The sequence below is a fragment of the Jaculus jaculus genome, chromosome 1, assembly GCF_020740685.1.
Source record: "Jaculus jaculus isolate mJacJac1 chromosome 1, mJacJac1.mat.Y.cur, whole genome shotgun sequence".
In the NCBI taxonomy this organism is placed as follows: Eukaryota; Metazoa; Chordata; class Mammalia; order Rodentia; family Dipodidae; genus Jaculus; species Jaculus jaculus.
The window spans coordinates 333704057-333720361 of record NC_059102.1 but is presented as its reverse complement, the minus strand read 5'-3'; the positions used below and the strand labels follow the sequence as shown (position 1 = coordinate 333720361).

Here is a 16305-nt window from a genome sequence, read left to right as displayed (position 1 = left end):
GTGATATCTTTGTCAAGAATTAGGTAGCACTGCTAGGTGTGGCGGCACATGTCTTTAATCCCAGCACTTGGGAGGCAGAAGGAGGTAGATTGCTGTGAGTTCCAGGTCACCCAGGGCTACAGTGAGATCCTACCTAAAAAAAAAAAAAAAAAAAAATTATGTAGCACCAGCTGGAGATGGTGCAATGGTTAAAGACACTTCTTGCAAAGCCTGATGGTCTGGATTTGATTCTTCAGTCCCCACATAAAGCCAGATGCACAAAGTGGGACATGCATCTGTAGTTTGTTTTCAGTGGCAGGAGGCCCTGGCATGCCTATACACACTTTTTCTCTCTCCCTCAAATAAGTAAATAAAAATATTTTTTTTTAATTTTTTATTTATTTATTCGAGAGCGACAGACACAGAGAGAAAGACAGATAGAGGGAAAGAGAGAATGGGCGCGCCAGGGCTTCCAGCCTCTGCAAACGAACTCCAGACGCGTGCGCCCCCTTGTGCATCTGGCTAACGTGGGACCTGGGGAACCGAGCCTCGAACCGGGGTCCTTAGGCTTCACAGGCAAGCGCTTAACCGCTAAGCCATCTCTCCAGCCCAATAAAAATATTTTTAAAATTAGGTGGTAGTCATTCTTTACACTTGATCTAAGTCAAAGGGCCAAGAAGTAATTGGTAGTCATTTTTCAATTAAGACTAGCCTCACATTGACCCTACTACCAAGATGTGCCATCCTAGTTACATATTTTAGAACTCAACCTGTTAATATTTCATGTTAAGATTTTAAAATCTATGGTCATAAGGAACACTGTTCCTGTAATCTTATTTTCTGATAATCTTGTAAAATTCTTAATTTGGATTCAATCCAACATTTTTTTTTTTTTTTGCTTGCATTAGTTTTAGAAAGCTATTTACTTCAATTTTCTTGTTTACTTTAAGATTTCAATATAGGACTGGGGATATGCCCCAATGGTTCAAGCACTTGCTTGCAAAGCCTGACAGCTCAGGGTTCAATTGCCCAGTACCCACACAGAGCCAGATCTACAAAGCGGTGCATGCATCTAGAGTTTGTTTGCAGTGGCAAACTGCCCTGGCAAGCCCATACTCTCTCTTCCCCCCATCCATATACATATAAATTTTTAAAAAAGATTTCAATGTAAGAAACCAGAGAAGAGGGGTATTGTGGACCTCTGTCTTCTGGACATGACACAGCCATTGCACTCATAGTAGCTGTCACTGCCTGAACAAGCCTGGCCCCACTGACAGTCTGTCCCGGGTGGGGGAGGGGCTCATTAGGGTCCACCCTCTTGAGGAGTTATTGGCAGCTAATGTTTGCTGTGGATGAACACGAAATTCATTCACTCATTCTTTCTCTCTCTCTCTCTCTCTCTCTCTTTTTTTCCCAAGGTAAGGTCTCACTCTAGCTCAGGCTGACATGGAATTCACTACGTAGTCTCAGGGTGGCCTTGAACCCACGGCAATCCTCCTACCTCTGCCTCCCAAGTGCTGGGATTAAAAGCATGCACCATTATGCCCAGCTGGAAAAATTTTCTTCAATGGTGTAACCATTGCCTATGCTCCAGGACATAACCCCTCCACCCATGCTAATGCAGTCAACCCTAATTAAACTCAGTGGATGACCAAAAAACTGAATTAATAAAATAAAATTTAAAAAGACATTAAGGAAATGGGAAGAATGGGCTGGGAGAGATGGCTTAGCAGTTAAGACATTTGCTCATAAAGCCAAAGACTCAGGTTCAATTCCCCAAGACCTACATAAGCCAGATGCACAAGTGGCAGAAGCATCTGGAATTTGTTTGTGGTGGCTGGAGGCCCTAGCGCACCCACTCTCTCTATCTGCCTCTTTATCTCTCTCAAATAACTTTTTTTTTTTTTTTTAAGTGGGAAGCCAGGCATGGTGGTGCTTGCCTTTAATCCTAGCTCTTGAGAGGCAGAGGTAGGAAGATCAAGGCCACCTGAGATTGCATACTGAATTCCAGGTCAGCCTGGGCTAGAGTGAAACCCTACCTTGAGAAATTAACAACAACAAAAAAAAAAATGGGAAGAAGAGATTCAGTGAATGGGAAGGTAATACAGGTAGATATGATCAAGATGTATTATATACAAGTATGAAATTGTCAAAAATTAAAACAAACTAAAAAATGTCTATGTAACTGCATGATTTTTCACCTAAAGGCTATGACATCCTAGACAAAGGTACTAATTATCACTACAAAAAAGTTAAAATTATAGTCTAGTCAGACCAGCATCTACAAAATAAGAACAAGACCTCCTCACACCTGCTCCCCAGGGAACTAGGGAAAAATAAACTCATTTTTCATTTTTCTTTTTCAAAAAAGAATTTATTTATTTCAGGGGGAGGAGTATGGGTGTGCCAGGGCCTCCTGCCCCTGCAAGCCAAGACCAGATGCACACACCATGCTGTGCATCAATGTGGGTACGGGGATAACCCAGGCCTACAAGCTTTGCAAACAAGTACCTTTAACTACTGAGTCATCTCCCCAGCCCTATTTTTCAATGTTAGGGATCAAACCCAGGGCCTTCTGCATGTGAAGCAAGTGTCCTACACCTGAGCTACACTCCCAGCCCCAAAGTTAAATTTAAGGGTGCCTGTTTGCAAGACCTGATGGCCCAAGTATGATTCCCTAGTGCCCATATAAAGCTGATGCACAGCATGGCACATGCATCTGGATCTCATTTTCAGCAGCAGGAGGCCCTGGTGAGCCCATTATCCCTCTCTCTCTCTCTTGCTGTCTTAAAGTAAGTAAATAATTTTTTATTTTTTGGTTTGTCTCACTCTAGCTCAGGCTGACCTGAAATTCTCTATGTAGTCTCAGGGTGGCATCAAAATCACAGTGATCCTCCTACCTCTGCCTCTCAAGTGCTGGGATAAAAGGCGTGCATCACCACGCCCAGTTTACATAATTTTTTAAATTAAAAAAAAAAAAGAGCCAGGTGTGGTGGAGCATACATTTAATGGCAGCATTTGGGAGGTAGAAGTAGGAGGTTCGCTGTGAGCTTGAGGCCAGCCTAAGTCAACATAGTGAATTCTAGGTCAGTCTGGGCTAGAGTGAGACCCTACCTCAAAAGAAGTGCTCCCCCAAAAATTAAATAAAGAAAAAATAAATAAGCAGATAAATAATCTGAAATAATACAAAATGAAGCATCCATTTAAAGCTTCCAGAAATAATCCCAAGGGCAAACAGCAAATGAGGAAATACCTGAGACTATCTGAAAATTCAGGTCATCCATATCTGTGGGAGAGTGCTTGCCTAACATACCCATGGCCCTGGATTTTACCCTATCACCACAAAAACAAGTAACTTATGACTATCCAATAATAGTGGTATTTGAACCAAGTCAGCACCTTCCTCTTAGCCACAAGGAACTCCATTTAAAGATCCCAGGGATCCCACAACCTCAAGCTTCCCGTCAGTTTTCTTCAAGTGAGGACAGGATAGCAACATTTCTCACCCTTCTCACAGCTACCTGCAGATTAGACTCAGTTCTAGGCCAGCGCAGTCACACAGAAGAGCTTCCTTATGCCACACAGGAACAGAATACTATGGGGAGCACCAATCACTCTAGTCCTGGCCTTTTATAGCAAGCCAGGAAGACTTCACACTAGTACATGAAAAAGTTACTCCCTTGCCCCCAATCTGCTTTTCCCTACCTTGAAAAAAAACCAAAACAACAACAACAACAAAAGCAGAAGTGGGGCTGGAGAGAAGCTTAGCAGTTAAGGCATTTAAGCAGTTAAGCAGTTAGGCCTGTGAAGCCTAAGGACTCATATCTGACTCCCCAGATCCCATGTAAGCCAGATGCACAAGGTGGTACATGCACCTGGAGTTTACTTGCAGTGGCTGGAGACCCTGGCATGCCCATTCTATCTGCCTCTCAAATAAATAAAATACTTTAAAAAAATTTTTAAAGTACACAGGATGCCAGGCATGGTGGTACACACCTTTAATCCCAGCACTTGGGAGGCAGAGTTAGGAGGATCACCATGAGTTCGAGGCACCCTGAGACTATACAGTGAATTCAAGGTCAGCCTGAGCTAGAATGAGACCCTACTTCGAAAAGCCAACAGAAAAAAAAGGTACACAGGAATGGGTACTTGTATTCCAAGCATGAGGAAGAGGAGACAGGCAGACTTTTGGGGCTCACTGACCAGAGTCAAGGCTAACTGATGAGGTGCTGGCCAAGAAGAGACCCTGTCTCAATAAAGGTAGGTGTTGCTTGAGGAACATTACCTGAGGTTGTCCACTGGTCTGTACTGCATACACACAGTAAAAAGGAAATGAAAACAAAGACATTCCCAGTTGACTGGATGATGAAGAAAATGTTCTAAAATTGACTCGGGTGCATATTATCTGTGAAAAACTCTAAAATGTGTGTGTGTGTGTGTATTTGGTTTTTTTGGAGAATTAAAGGAAACCATTGGATGTGATGCCTACTCTATGAGAGTGAATTTTAAAACCTAGTCAAATCCTGTGGCTGAGAAGGTTAAAGGTTTTAGGGAAGAAGTTCCCATAGTTCTTTGGCTGAAGGGACATGCTGTGCCCATCAAATTGCCTTTTAAATATTTAAGCTTATGCCTATAGATTAGTGCCGCTCTCACTTTCATTCAGAGAAGCTTCTTTTCACAGATAACAGTGACTACTGGGGAGACCCAGGATTCATCCAGGTGCTGAGAAGTGGCAGCTGAGTGATCTGCACTGGATGAGACACCTCTATCACACCTGCCAGGGCGCAGGAAAGGATGCAAAGGAGGTAGGTGGTGGAAAGGATATTAATGCTGTTCTTGCCCATGACCTGACAGACACACTTCTTTTTGTAGACCCAAAACGTGCCAGAGAGCTCAGCACTAAATGAGAGATCTCCCCGACACCCTCTAAGACTCAGGGAACACTGTGGAAGAGGGGCACAGAGACTGCAAGAGTCAAGGATGGTGAAGAGGATGTTGGGACACTATCCTCCAGACATGAAGGGCCTGATGTATACAGCGTTTCATAGTGGCTGTCAGCTGTTCTTACCTCCACAAAACCTGCAGAGTATTGAGCCCACCAACACTGTGGCACAGATGATGAAGGAAGGCCAAGAAATATCAAATATAAGGGGGACAAGAAGAGGTTCAATGGAATGGAAAGAGGGGAACAAAAGAAGGTAATGAGGGGATTAAGACCAAATTAAAGTAAATTCATGTGTAAGAATTCTCAGTAAGAAAGCTCTACAGGAAACACTGCAGTGGCAAATAGAGAGCTTACTATCTGTCAGCATTTTTAAATGCTATCTCCTTAAATCCTCAAAATGCTGCTAAGAATCTTTTGTAAGGACATGTAAATGAGTACCCCAAACCAGCACATAAAATAAAGGTGCAGCAATGCTGTGTTGATATAACTATGCAGAATTGCTTTTTTTTTTAAATTTTTATTCATTTTTATTTATTTGAGAGAGAGAGAGAGAGAGAGAGAGAGAGAGAGGGAGAGGGAGAGGCAGATAGAGAGAGAGAGAATGGGCGCACCAGGGCTTCCAGCCACTGCAAAGGAACTCCAGAGGTGTGCGCTCCCTTGTGCATCTGGCTAACGTGGATCCTGGGGAATGGAGCCTCGAACAGGGGTCCTTAGGCTTCACAGGCAAGCGCTTAACTGGTAAGCCATCTCTCCAGCCCCAGAATTGCTTTTAAGTACCTTGCTAAATCGATGGGCTGAGGGGATGGCTTAGCGGTTAAGGCACCTGCGAAGCCAAAGGATCCAAGTTCAGTTCCCTAGGACCCATGTAAGCCTGATGCACAAGGGGGCACATGCTCCTGGAGTTTGATTGCAGTGGCTAGAGGCCCTGGAGTGCCCATTCTCTCTGTCTCCTCTCTCTCTCTCTCTCTCTCTGCTTGTAAATAAAGAAAAAGAAAATTAAGGGCTGGAGAGATGGCTTAGCAGTTAAGCGCTTGCCTGTGAAGCCTAAGAACCCTGGTTCGAGGCTCGGTTCCCCAGGTCCCACAGGTCCCACGTTAGCCAGATGCACAAGGGGGCGCACGTGTCTGGAGTTCGTTTGCAGTGGCTGGAAGCCCTGGCACGCCCATTCTCTCCCTCTCCCTCTATCTGTCTCTCTGTGTCTGTTGCTCTCAAATAAATAAATAAAATATGAACAAAAAAAAATATTAAAAAAAAAATTAATAGGAGCAGGAACTGCTCAGAGACTTTGACTACACTGCCTTCTGGTGTTAGGTTCTGGACACCATGAAGACCTCTTGAAAACAGATAGCCTGTGTTTGCTCTCTGTGCAGCCAGGCACTCCTGAGTTTTTTAAAAAGCACATGAAAATTTGGTTAAAAGTATTCTTTTTTTATTAAAATTTTTTTGTTTATTTTTATTTATTTATTTGAGAGCAACAGACAGGGAGAGAAAGAGGTACAGAGAGAGAGGAGAGTGGGCGCGCCAGGGCTTCCAGCCACTGCAAATGAACTCCAGACACGTGCGCCCCCTTGTACATCTGGCTAACGTGGGACCTGGGGAGTTGAGCCTCGAACCGGGGTCCTTAGGCTTCATAGGCAAGTGCTTAACCGCTAAGCCATCTCTCCAGCCCCTCTTTTTTTTATTTAAAAGAAAAGTTGTGGGCTGGAGAGATGGCTTAGCGGTTAAGCGCTTGCCTGAGAAGCCTAAGGATCCCGGTTCGAGGCTCGGTTCCCCAGGTCCCACGTTAGCCAGATGCACAAGGGGGCGCACGCGTCTGGAGTTCGTTTGCAGAGGCTGGAAGCCCTGGCGCGCCCATTCTCTCTCTCTCCCTCTATCTGTCTTTCTCTCTGTGTCTGTCGCTCTCTAATAAATAAATAAATAAAAATTAAAAAAAAAAGAATATAAAAAAAGAAAAGTTGTTTTCCTAAATTGAAAAAAATAGTACAGTAGCATGGTTTAGAATATGACCCTGCAATATGGTTTTAGAATTGTCTTAAGTGCATCTTACCAGAAATTCTACATTCATCTCCCTCAAACATCAAGTGGAAGAACACTGACCTTTGATTCTTTTCTCCTCTAATCACCTTCATTAAAGTCAATGTGATATGAAACTTTTTAGGGATCATCAAGTTCTTTCAAGCTGCTCACTTGTTAATGCATATGTTCAATGACAAATATATGAAAAATCAGGTATCACCATTAGTTATAAAATATACCTGTATAGACCACTAACCCCAACTACCACTTCTTGTATTATTTAAAATCTAAAGTAACATCTCATATAGAATTCATGCTACCAATTACAGAAAAAGCTTCGTATCATAGCAACCCAGCAATACCACTCCAGTGACACGCTGAGGATGCAATCCAAGCTTCTAATTTAAGAAACTGGCACAGAATATAGGACATGCAGCTTTTTTTGGCAATACCCCTAGAACATTAATAACTAAGAGTCTAAAATCAGCTCTTATTTCAAACTTTAGAGATCAAGCTATTATAAAGTAACAATGGAAATATTTATTAACAAGTGACTCATAGCATTATGACTCTTACTTAGTTAAGGTTCTATGATTTCATTAAAATTGAAAATGGTAAGAGAAAAATTATAAATACATTTCAGAAAATTTGAAAATGGTGAGAAAAAAATTATAGACATCACATTTTAGGAAATTTCAAATTTTCACATTTCCAGTTTGGCAGTACTTTAATAAATAAACGTATGTTGCTTTAAAAAAATCTTGCTGGGTGTGGTGGCACAGGCCTTTAATCCCAGTACACCAGAGACAAAGGTAGGAAGATTGCTGAGTTCAAGGCCACCAGGAGACTACATAGTGATTCCAGGTCAGCCTGGACTAGAGTGAGAGTGAGGCCTTACCTTGAAAAACACAAAAAAGAAAAATTTTAGAATACTGTCTAAAACTTTCATGAGCACAAATAGTCCCATGATTTAATAAGGCATTACATTAGAGAACATTAAAACATACTTAATTTTTTTTTAAGGTAGGGTTTCGTCGGGCTGACCGGGAACTCACTGTGTAGCAACTCGCAGTGACCCTCCTACTTCTGCTTCTCAAGTGCTGGGATTAAAGGGGTGCACCACTACAGCTCTGTTCAATTTTTATTTAAAAAAATGTAAAATGAGTAAAGGTGGCATATGCCTATAATCCTAGCATTTTGGAGGCTGAGGCAGAAGGACTGGGTTATGGAAGACGAGCCTGTGCCTCTTTTAAAAATCACTCAGGAGTTGCAAGCCAGAGCCAAATGTTTTAGGGTTAGGCTTCAACCCACCCTTCTCCAGGGCCTTTCCTACCAGAAAATCCTTACATACGCCTATTAAGTATTATATCTTTTAGTCTGCTATCCAGGAGGAAGGTTTCTATGGTATTAATTCCTTTTGGACTTGGTTTTGTGTAAATTTCCCTCCTCCCTAAAGAGGGAAATGCTGGTACCAACATATGATGTGCCCATACAAAGTTTCTACTTAATAAAAATAAAACATCACTTATTTGCATGTGCATGTGTGCACACATACACACACACTAGGATCTTTTGCCACTGCAAATGAATGCCTGTTTGGCTTTACCTGAGTGGCTAAGGAGTTGAACCTGGCCAGTAGGTTTTACAACAAGTGCTTTTAACTGCTGAGCCATCTTCCCAGCCTCCAATGTCTCAAGACACAAAAAATACTAAGTATATATTATCTTTTTTATTTATAAGCCACTCATTACAAAGCCGTAAGGACAATATACAGATTCCTTGGGATGGAGAGGTTAGCAAGCACACCACCGAAAACCATCTTCTAGGAGAATAAATGGAAAACTTGTTTCATCTTGTGGTGGTTTGATTCAGGTGTCCCCCATAAACTTAGGTGTTCTGAATGCTAGGTTCCCAGCTGATGGATATTTGGGAATTAATGCCTCCTGGAGGGAGTGTATTGTTGGGGGCGGGCTTATGGGATTTATAGCCAGTTTCCCCATGCCAGTGTTTGGCACACCCTCCTGTTGCTGTGTTCCATCTTATGTTGGCCAGGGGGTGATGTCCACCTTCTGCTCATGCCACCATTTTTCCCTGCCATCGTGAAGCTTCCCCTCGAGCCTGTAAGCCAAAATAAAACTCTTTTTTTGCTCTTGGTTAGGTGATTTCTACCAGCAATGCGAACCGGACTGCAACACATCTCAATTCTACTTGAATATAAAACCTGCTATTCATTAAACAAAACACATTTTCAGAAGTATTTCTGTCTTTCACTTGAGATGTTTCAGGAACAAGAAATACTACACAGATCTCTGTAGATGGAGCAGAAAGTAAAGTAGCTATAGATGTATTTAGTTTAATGGCTATAAGCAAGCTAAGAGACATTTAAGAAATAAGAGGTAGGAGGGTTACCATGAGTTTGGGGCCACCCTAAGATTATATAGTCAATTCCAGGTCAGCTGGGCTACAGCAAGACCCTACCTCAAAACCGTCACCCCTACCCCCCATAAGGAAAGAAAGAAACAATCTTCTTTAACAAGCTAAGGACCTCCACTCTTCAGACACCCCACTTCCTGCTACTGTCACAGATGGGCTCTGGTGTGGTAGCTAGGGATGGAAACCTAAAAAGCCTGAAATTATATACAAAATATTGCATATATTTCCTGAGATGATATATTTAATAGGATTTTCCAAGAGACCTCACCAAAATTAAATATTATTAGAGTACCTTAGGATTTATATACAAGTCTCAGTTTATTTTCTATTTTCAAAATGGAAAAAAAACTGATAGGAATGACAGTGCTTTGCTAATGTGGTCAGAGTGTAAAAATTTTTTCCAAAATTTATGTAGAAAGGGACTGAAATATACATAGCAGTTCCTAGAGAGGCAAATTCTGATCAGTTCTTAATCATCTATAAAAATTCATTCAAACTTCTAATTACAATCATAACAACGGAGTGATTAGTGACTCCAATTACCAATCTTGCTGTGACATAATGTGCTCATGACTAACAGTACACCTCACCTCATTCTCAACACTCACTCATGAAACCAACGTTCACAGCTAAAAAAAAAAAAAAAAAAAAAAAAACGTTTAGGTTATTTAAGTGGTAGTGCTAAATGGCAGACCACTAAGATCAGACATATTTTTTTATATCAGAAGGAACTAAAAAAACAAAGAACCTCTGCTTTAAAGGCTTTTAGACAAAGTCAGCTGGGGAGATGGCTCAGCAGTTAAAAGTTGTTTGCTTGCAAAGCCTGCCAGCCTAGATTCAATTACCCAGTATCCACATAAAGCCAGATGTACAAAGTGGCACATGTACCATTTGCTTATTTGCAGCAGCAGGAGGCCCTGGTGTGCTCACTCTTGGTTTGTCTGTCTGTCCCCCCCCCCCCCATGTGTGTGTCCTTTAATTGTTTTTTTTCAAGGTAGGGTCTCACTCTAGCTCAAGACTGACCTGCAATTCACTATCTAGTCTCAGGGTGGCCTCAAACTCTCAACAATCCTCCTACCTCTGCCTCTCAAGTGCTGGGATAAGAGGTGTGCACCACCATGCCTGGCCTAATAAAAATATTTTCTAAAGGAAGGTTTTTAGATAAAATGGATGCTCAATAAAATGGCTCACTTGCCAAGCACACCTGTGGAAAGCTCAATACAAACATCTCTCTCGCCATTGGGAAGTAAGGTGGCTGTTTCCCATTAGCGCAGTCGGCACGCATCTTCAGTTTATGCAGGAACCAACTGAGAAAGTCAAGCTATAGATACACTGCACAGGGCATAATGAGCATAACAGGCTTTGGTTTCTTTATTCACAGAGGCAACAAGCTTGGGTATTATATGTGAACGTTATTCAGTGGTTAAGGCCTGTGAAGCCTATGAACGCAGGTCTGAGTCCCGAGTACTCATGTAAGCCATATGCACAAGGTGGCACACGTGCCTGGATTTTTATGCAGTGGCTAGAAGTCCTGGTGTGCCTGTACTCATTCTCTCTCCCCCATTCATAAATAAATTTCCTTCCTTCTTTTTTTCTTTTTTTCAAGGTAAGGTCCCACTGTAGCCCAGGTTGACCTGGAATTCATTTGGTATTCTCAGGGTGGCCTGGAGCTCAAAGTGATCCTCCTAACTCTGCCTCCCGAGTGCTGGGATTAAAGGTGTGTGCCACCACACCCAGTTTTATAAATAATTTTTAAAAAATATTTAAAATGTTGTTTTTCAACTGGCATGGTAGCTCATGCCTTTAATCCCAGTACTCGGGAGGCAGAGGTAGGAGGATTGCTTGAGTTTGAGGCCACCTGATACTACAGTGACTTCCTGGTCAGCATGGGCTTAGAGCAAGACGCTACCTCAAAAAGACAAAAGAAAAAAAAAATGGTGCTCTTTAAGAAAACAGCTTTTGCTTCATTATTTCATTTCATAAATATCAAAAGAGCAAATTCTCTAACAGCTGAGTAGCAAGACAAAGACATACAACTTCAAAGCACTTACTTATACTTTAAAGGCACAAAGGTGGCAACTAAGTAACTCAAATTCATCCATGAACTTCCCCCAATATATCTCATCATCTCGTGTACATATTCTGTCCATATCATGCACTAGGGTGCATAGAAGACAGTGGGTCAGATCAAGTAGCCAGCCAAAACTATGTGCATCTCCTTTGTAAAAAAAAAAAAAAGTTCTGGGCTAGAGGGATGGCTTAGCAGTTAAGGTGTCTGCTTGCAAAGCCAAAGGACCTAGGTCCAATTCTCCAGAACCCACGTAAGCCATATGCACAAGCGGCACATACATGTCAAGTTTGTTTGCAGTGGCTGAAGGCTCTGGCTCGCCTATTAAAAAGAAAAGAAAGGAAAAAAAAAAAAAAAAAGAAAGGAAAGGAAAAGAAAAGCTCCAAGTCTTGGCAGGCCATTGAATGTAATGAATGTCTTTCTTTTCAGTAGTCACATTGACATTGTTTGATTCAAATATCCTAAGGCCTCTTTGATTTTATTTATTTTTTTGAGGCAGGGTCTCACTGTAGCTTAGGCTGATCTGGAGCTCACTCTGTAACCCCAGGCCTTAAACAACAATCTTCCTACCTCAGCCTCTGTGGTACTGGGATTAAAGGTGTGTGCCACCATGCCTGGTTTTCTGTGATTTTTTTCTTTTTCCCCTGGGCTTGGTGGCTGGCACATGCCTTTTCAAGGGAGAGAGAGAGTGGGAGAGAGAATGAATACGGCATGCCAGGGCCTCCAGCCACTGCATTCAAACTCCAGATGCATGCATCCCCTTGTGCAAACACGTATCACCTTGTGGGCTTATGTGGGATCTGGGAAATCAAACATGGGTCCTTAGGCTTCACAGGCAAGCGCCTTAACTGATAAGGCATCTCTCTCCAAGCCTCTCTGAAAATTTTAAAGTCATGAGTTACGAATTTATCTGTGTTAATGCAGGTGCATGTGTACCATGGTGAGGGTGTAGATATCCTCTTTCAAGTTTCCAAAATAAAACTCTGTGTCTTCTCTGTACTTGGCCTCCAACCTGCTCTACAGTAGTGGAGTTCACTGAGGTGGCCACAATAAGACACCAAGGAGTACCTTCTCTTCCCACCTCCCCCTACAGGTCATTAACAAGTCCTACTGAAAATGTACCTCAGGGCTGGAAAGTTGTTAGGATCCAGGTCAGGCAACACATGCACACAAGGTGGTGCACGTACCTGGAGTTCAACTGCAGTGGCTAAAAGCCCTGGCATGCCAATTCATTTCTCTCTCTCTCTCAGACACACATAAAAAATAAAAAAAATTTTAAAAATGAAAAGAAAAGAAAATGTACCTCAAAGAAATCTCTCCTCAGCTCTACCACTACCACCACAGAGCAAGCTACATCAATGCTTTACCAGTCTACTCACATACAGTAATCTCTTAACTGGCCCTCCTGCTACAATCCATTCTCCACTCAGTGACTACAATAGGTATTTTTTTAACTGTTGAACTTGAATGCTGGAAAGATGGCTTAGCAGTTAAGTTGCTTGCTTGCAAAGCCAAAGGACCCAAGTTCAATTCCCCAGGGCCCTTGTAGCCAGATGCACAAGGTGGCACATAAGTCTGGAGTTTGTCTGCAATGGCTAGAGGCCCTAGTGCACACATTCTCTTCCACTCTTCCTTTTTCTCTCTCATACAAATAAATAAAAATAAAAAATAAAGCTGGGTGGTGGCTCATTCCTTTAATCCCAACACTGGGAGGCAGAGGAAGGAGGATCACTGTGAGTTCAAGGCCACCCTGAGACTACATAGTGAATTCCAGGTCAGCCTGGAGTAGAATGAAATCCTACCTCGAAAACCCAAAATAAAATAAAATAAAATAATCTGTTGAATATGGTCTGGAGAGATGGCCCAGTGGTCAAGGCACTTGCCTGCAATGACTAAAGATCCAGGTTCAATTCCCCAGTACCTACATAAAGCCAGATGCAAAAAAGTGGTCCATGCATCTGGAGTCTGTCTGCAGGGGCTACAAGCCCTGGTACACCCATTCATATTCTCTCTTTCTGCTTGCAAATAAATGAATAAAAATGTTTTTTTAAACCTTGTAGGTATGGTGGTACATGTCTTTAGTCCCAGCACTCAGGATGCATAGGCAGGATGTTGCTTATTGCTGTGAGTTCAAGGACACCCTGAGCTAAAGTGAGACCCTACCTCAAAGAAAGAAAGAAAGGAAGGAAGGAAGGAAGGAAGGAAGGAAGGAAGGAAGGAAGGAAGGAAGGAAGGAAATACAAAAAAAGCTGTTGAACTTCCTGGAAGTTCATACTTAACTGACTAGAAGTTCTACTTTCTCTTTACCCTATAGATATCTCACTTTAAGTCTGCCAATCCTCTGAAAATGCCCCACAAATCAACACTGGGCACCTGCAGACTGCCAAATGTATAGACACTTGTCAGCTCTGACCGTGCTTCTCCACTTCTCACTGTCACTTCTCCCTGTTCCAGCTTTTAAGACTCTCACCCTGCCCTCTCCACCCTTACTCTCTTGCCCCTTTGCTGCGCTCTGACTCTGCCCATCACCTAAACGTCAATGTTCTCTGGCCTCTTCTCATTCTATAGACGTCTACTGGGAAGTTACTTCCACTTGTATCACCAATGAGCTAACAACTCCCAAGACACTCTTCTACACAGACCTGTCTCTCTCTCTAGAGCCAGGCCATCTAAATCCCTACAGTTCGCTTCATTGTCCCACAAAGAACCTCTGGTTTATAAGCTCAGTGTGTTTGCTTGGGATGTTGAGGTAGGAGGATTGTTGAGTTTGGAGCCAGCTGGTCTACACAGTGACAACTGTTATCATAAAGTTACCCAAGTCACACTTTATCATCACATATTTCCCTCTCTACAAGCCCTGCCTGTGACACCACCTAATCTTCGCTTTAGACAGCCATCTTCATCTTGTGTCTGTATTCCTAATTAGTTGCTCCCATCTCCCACCACACTCCTCACTCAAGCATCAGGTATAACTGCAGTGTAATGCCTACACCCATTATTATATGACTGTGATGGCTTAGATTATTGACCTGATGGCACCTAGAATCACCTGTGAGGGATTAGGTTAGTATCTGGGCATTTCTGTGAGGGATTATCTTGATCACATTAAATGAGGTAGCCTCACCTTTTTTGTTGTTTGTTTGTTTGTTTTTCAAGGCAAGGCCTCACTCTAGCCCAGGCTGACCTGGAATCTCAGGCTGGCTCAAACTCACAGCAGCACTCCTACCTCAGTCTCTCAAGTGCTAAGGTTAAAGGTGTGCACCACCATGCCCAGCTGGAACACTCACCTACACTGTGGGTGACTCCATTCCATGGGTTAGGTTCCTGGACTGTACAGAAAGGAGAGAGCTGACTGAGCCTTCTGTTCTCTGCCTCTTCACTGTGAGCCAAGTGTGATGAGCCCTGCTCCAAGCACCTGCCTCGATGCCCTTCCCACCATGATGGACTGTAAACTAAAATAAGCCCTCCCTCTCCCTTAAACGTATTCTTGTCTAGTATTTTGCCCTGCAAGAAGAAATATGATGTCCTAGCCCCCGAGTGCCGCTCCAGTCTCTTTCTCCGAGGGCCCATGAATGACCGCCATATTGACACCCTGTGCTCAGTCACAAGTCTGCACACATCACCCCTGGGGGGGCCTAACAACTTCCAGCCTTTTAGGTCTGGGTTTCTCTCTCTCACCAAGAAGCTTCTTTCCTCTATCTTTCCCTCCCATCTCTCACACACTCCTAACAACACAACATTTACTAATGAACCTGCCTACTTGAAGTCTGTATTCTCCACAAACTAAGCTCCTAAATATATTAAATTTCAAAACAAAAGGTGTTCATTGTTTTAGTCATTTGACTGAGAAGCGTTTTATCTCTACAATGGTTCACCAAAATTTTCAGCACCATGGAAACCAAAGAGAAAATATTTCAGTACTAGATTTTTGAAATGTTTTTATCTAATTCCATAGCAGACAAACTCTTTTTCCTCTGGCCAATTAAAAAAAGAATGGTAGCCAGGCGTGGTGATGCACACCTTTAATCCCAGCACTCAGGAGGCAGAGGTAGGAAGATTGCCATGAATTCAAAGCCACCCTGAGACTACATAGTGAATTCTAGGTCAGCCTGGACTAGAGACCCTACTTCGAAAAACCAATAAAATAAAATAAAAAAGAATGGTAGACTGGTAGTATGAAGGTATTTATTTTACTGAACACATCTCTAAAACCAGTTATGCACTGTTTTCCTTAGAACTTTAAGAGATGCTTATCTTTAGATCTCTGGCTTTTTTTTGGGGGGGGGGTTGAGGTAGAGTCTCACTATAGCCCAGGCTGAATTGGAATTCACTATCTCATCTCAGGCTGGCCTCAAACTCACAGCGATCTTCCTACCTCTCTACCTCTGCCTCCCAAGTGCTGGGATTAAAGGTGTGTGCCACCATGCCTGGCAGATATCTGACTATTTTTAACACATTCGGTTTTGTTAAACAAAATTCACACATTTTCATGTTTTTGCTTTGTCAGTTTAGAAGCACAGTAACAATGACTTCACGTGCTCACTGACTCCTGATAAATCTAGACCACTGTTTACCAGTAAGTGTAAAACAAAGACAAAATTAGTTAAAATAACAAAATATACAGTTTTGAATCTACATTTAGTATCTGGTATGGCTGAACTGCAAATTCTATGTCCAATCTTTAAAAGAATCCCGTTTTAGGCATTTAATCCTTATTATAATACTTTTTAAAACCCACACTCGCCCCTTCTTTAAAGAGATTCAATTCTCTGAAACATGACTAGAATACTATTTAGAACAAAGTGAAGCCAATTCCTAAAGGAGGCAGAGGAAATGATTTCTGAGGCCCCAGTTCCCAATGGAG

At 42.4% G+C, this 16305-nt stretch overlaps 1 protein-coding gene and 1 pseudogene across 1 annotated transcript in view; one reads left to right on the top strand and one right to left on the bottom strand.

Annotated features, from left to right (window-relative positions):
* Positions 1 to 13957, top strand: part of LOC123455602 — a 30300-nt pseudogene extending 16343 nt beyond the window's left edge.
* Ppp2r5a (protein phosphatase 2 regulatory subunit B'alpha) overlaps positions 1 to 16305 on the bottom strand; it is an 89606-nt gene that overhangs the window by 60619 nt on the left and 12682 nt on the right. The window lies entirely within an intron of this gene.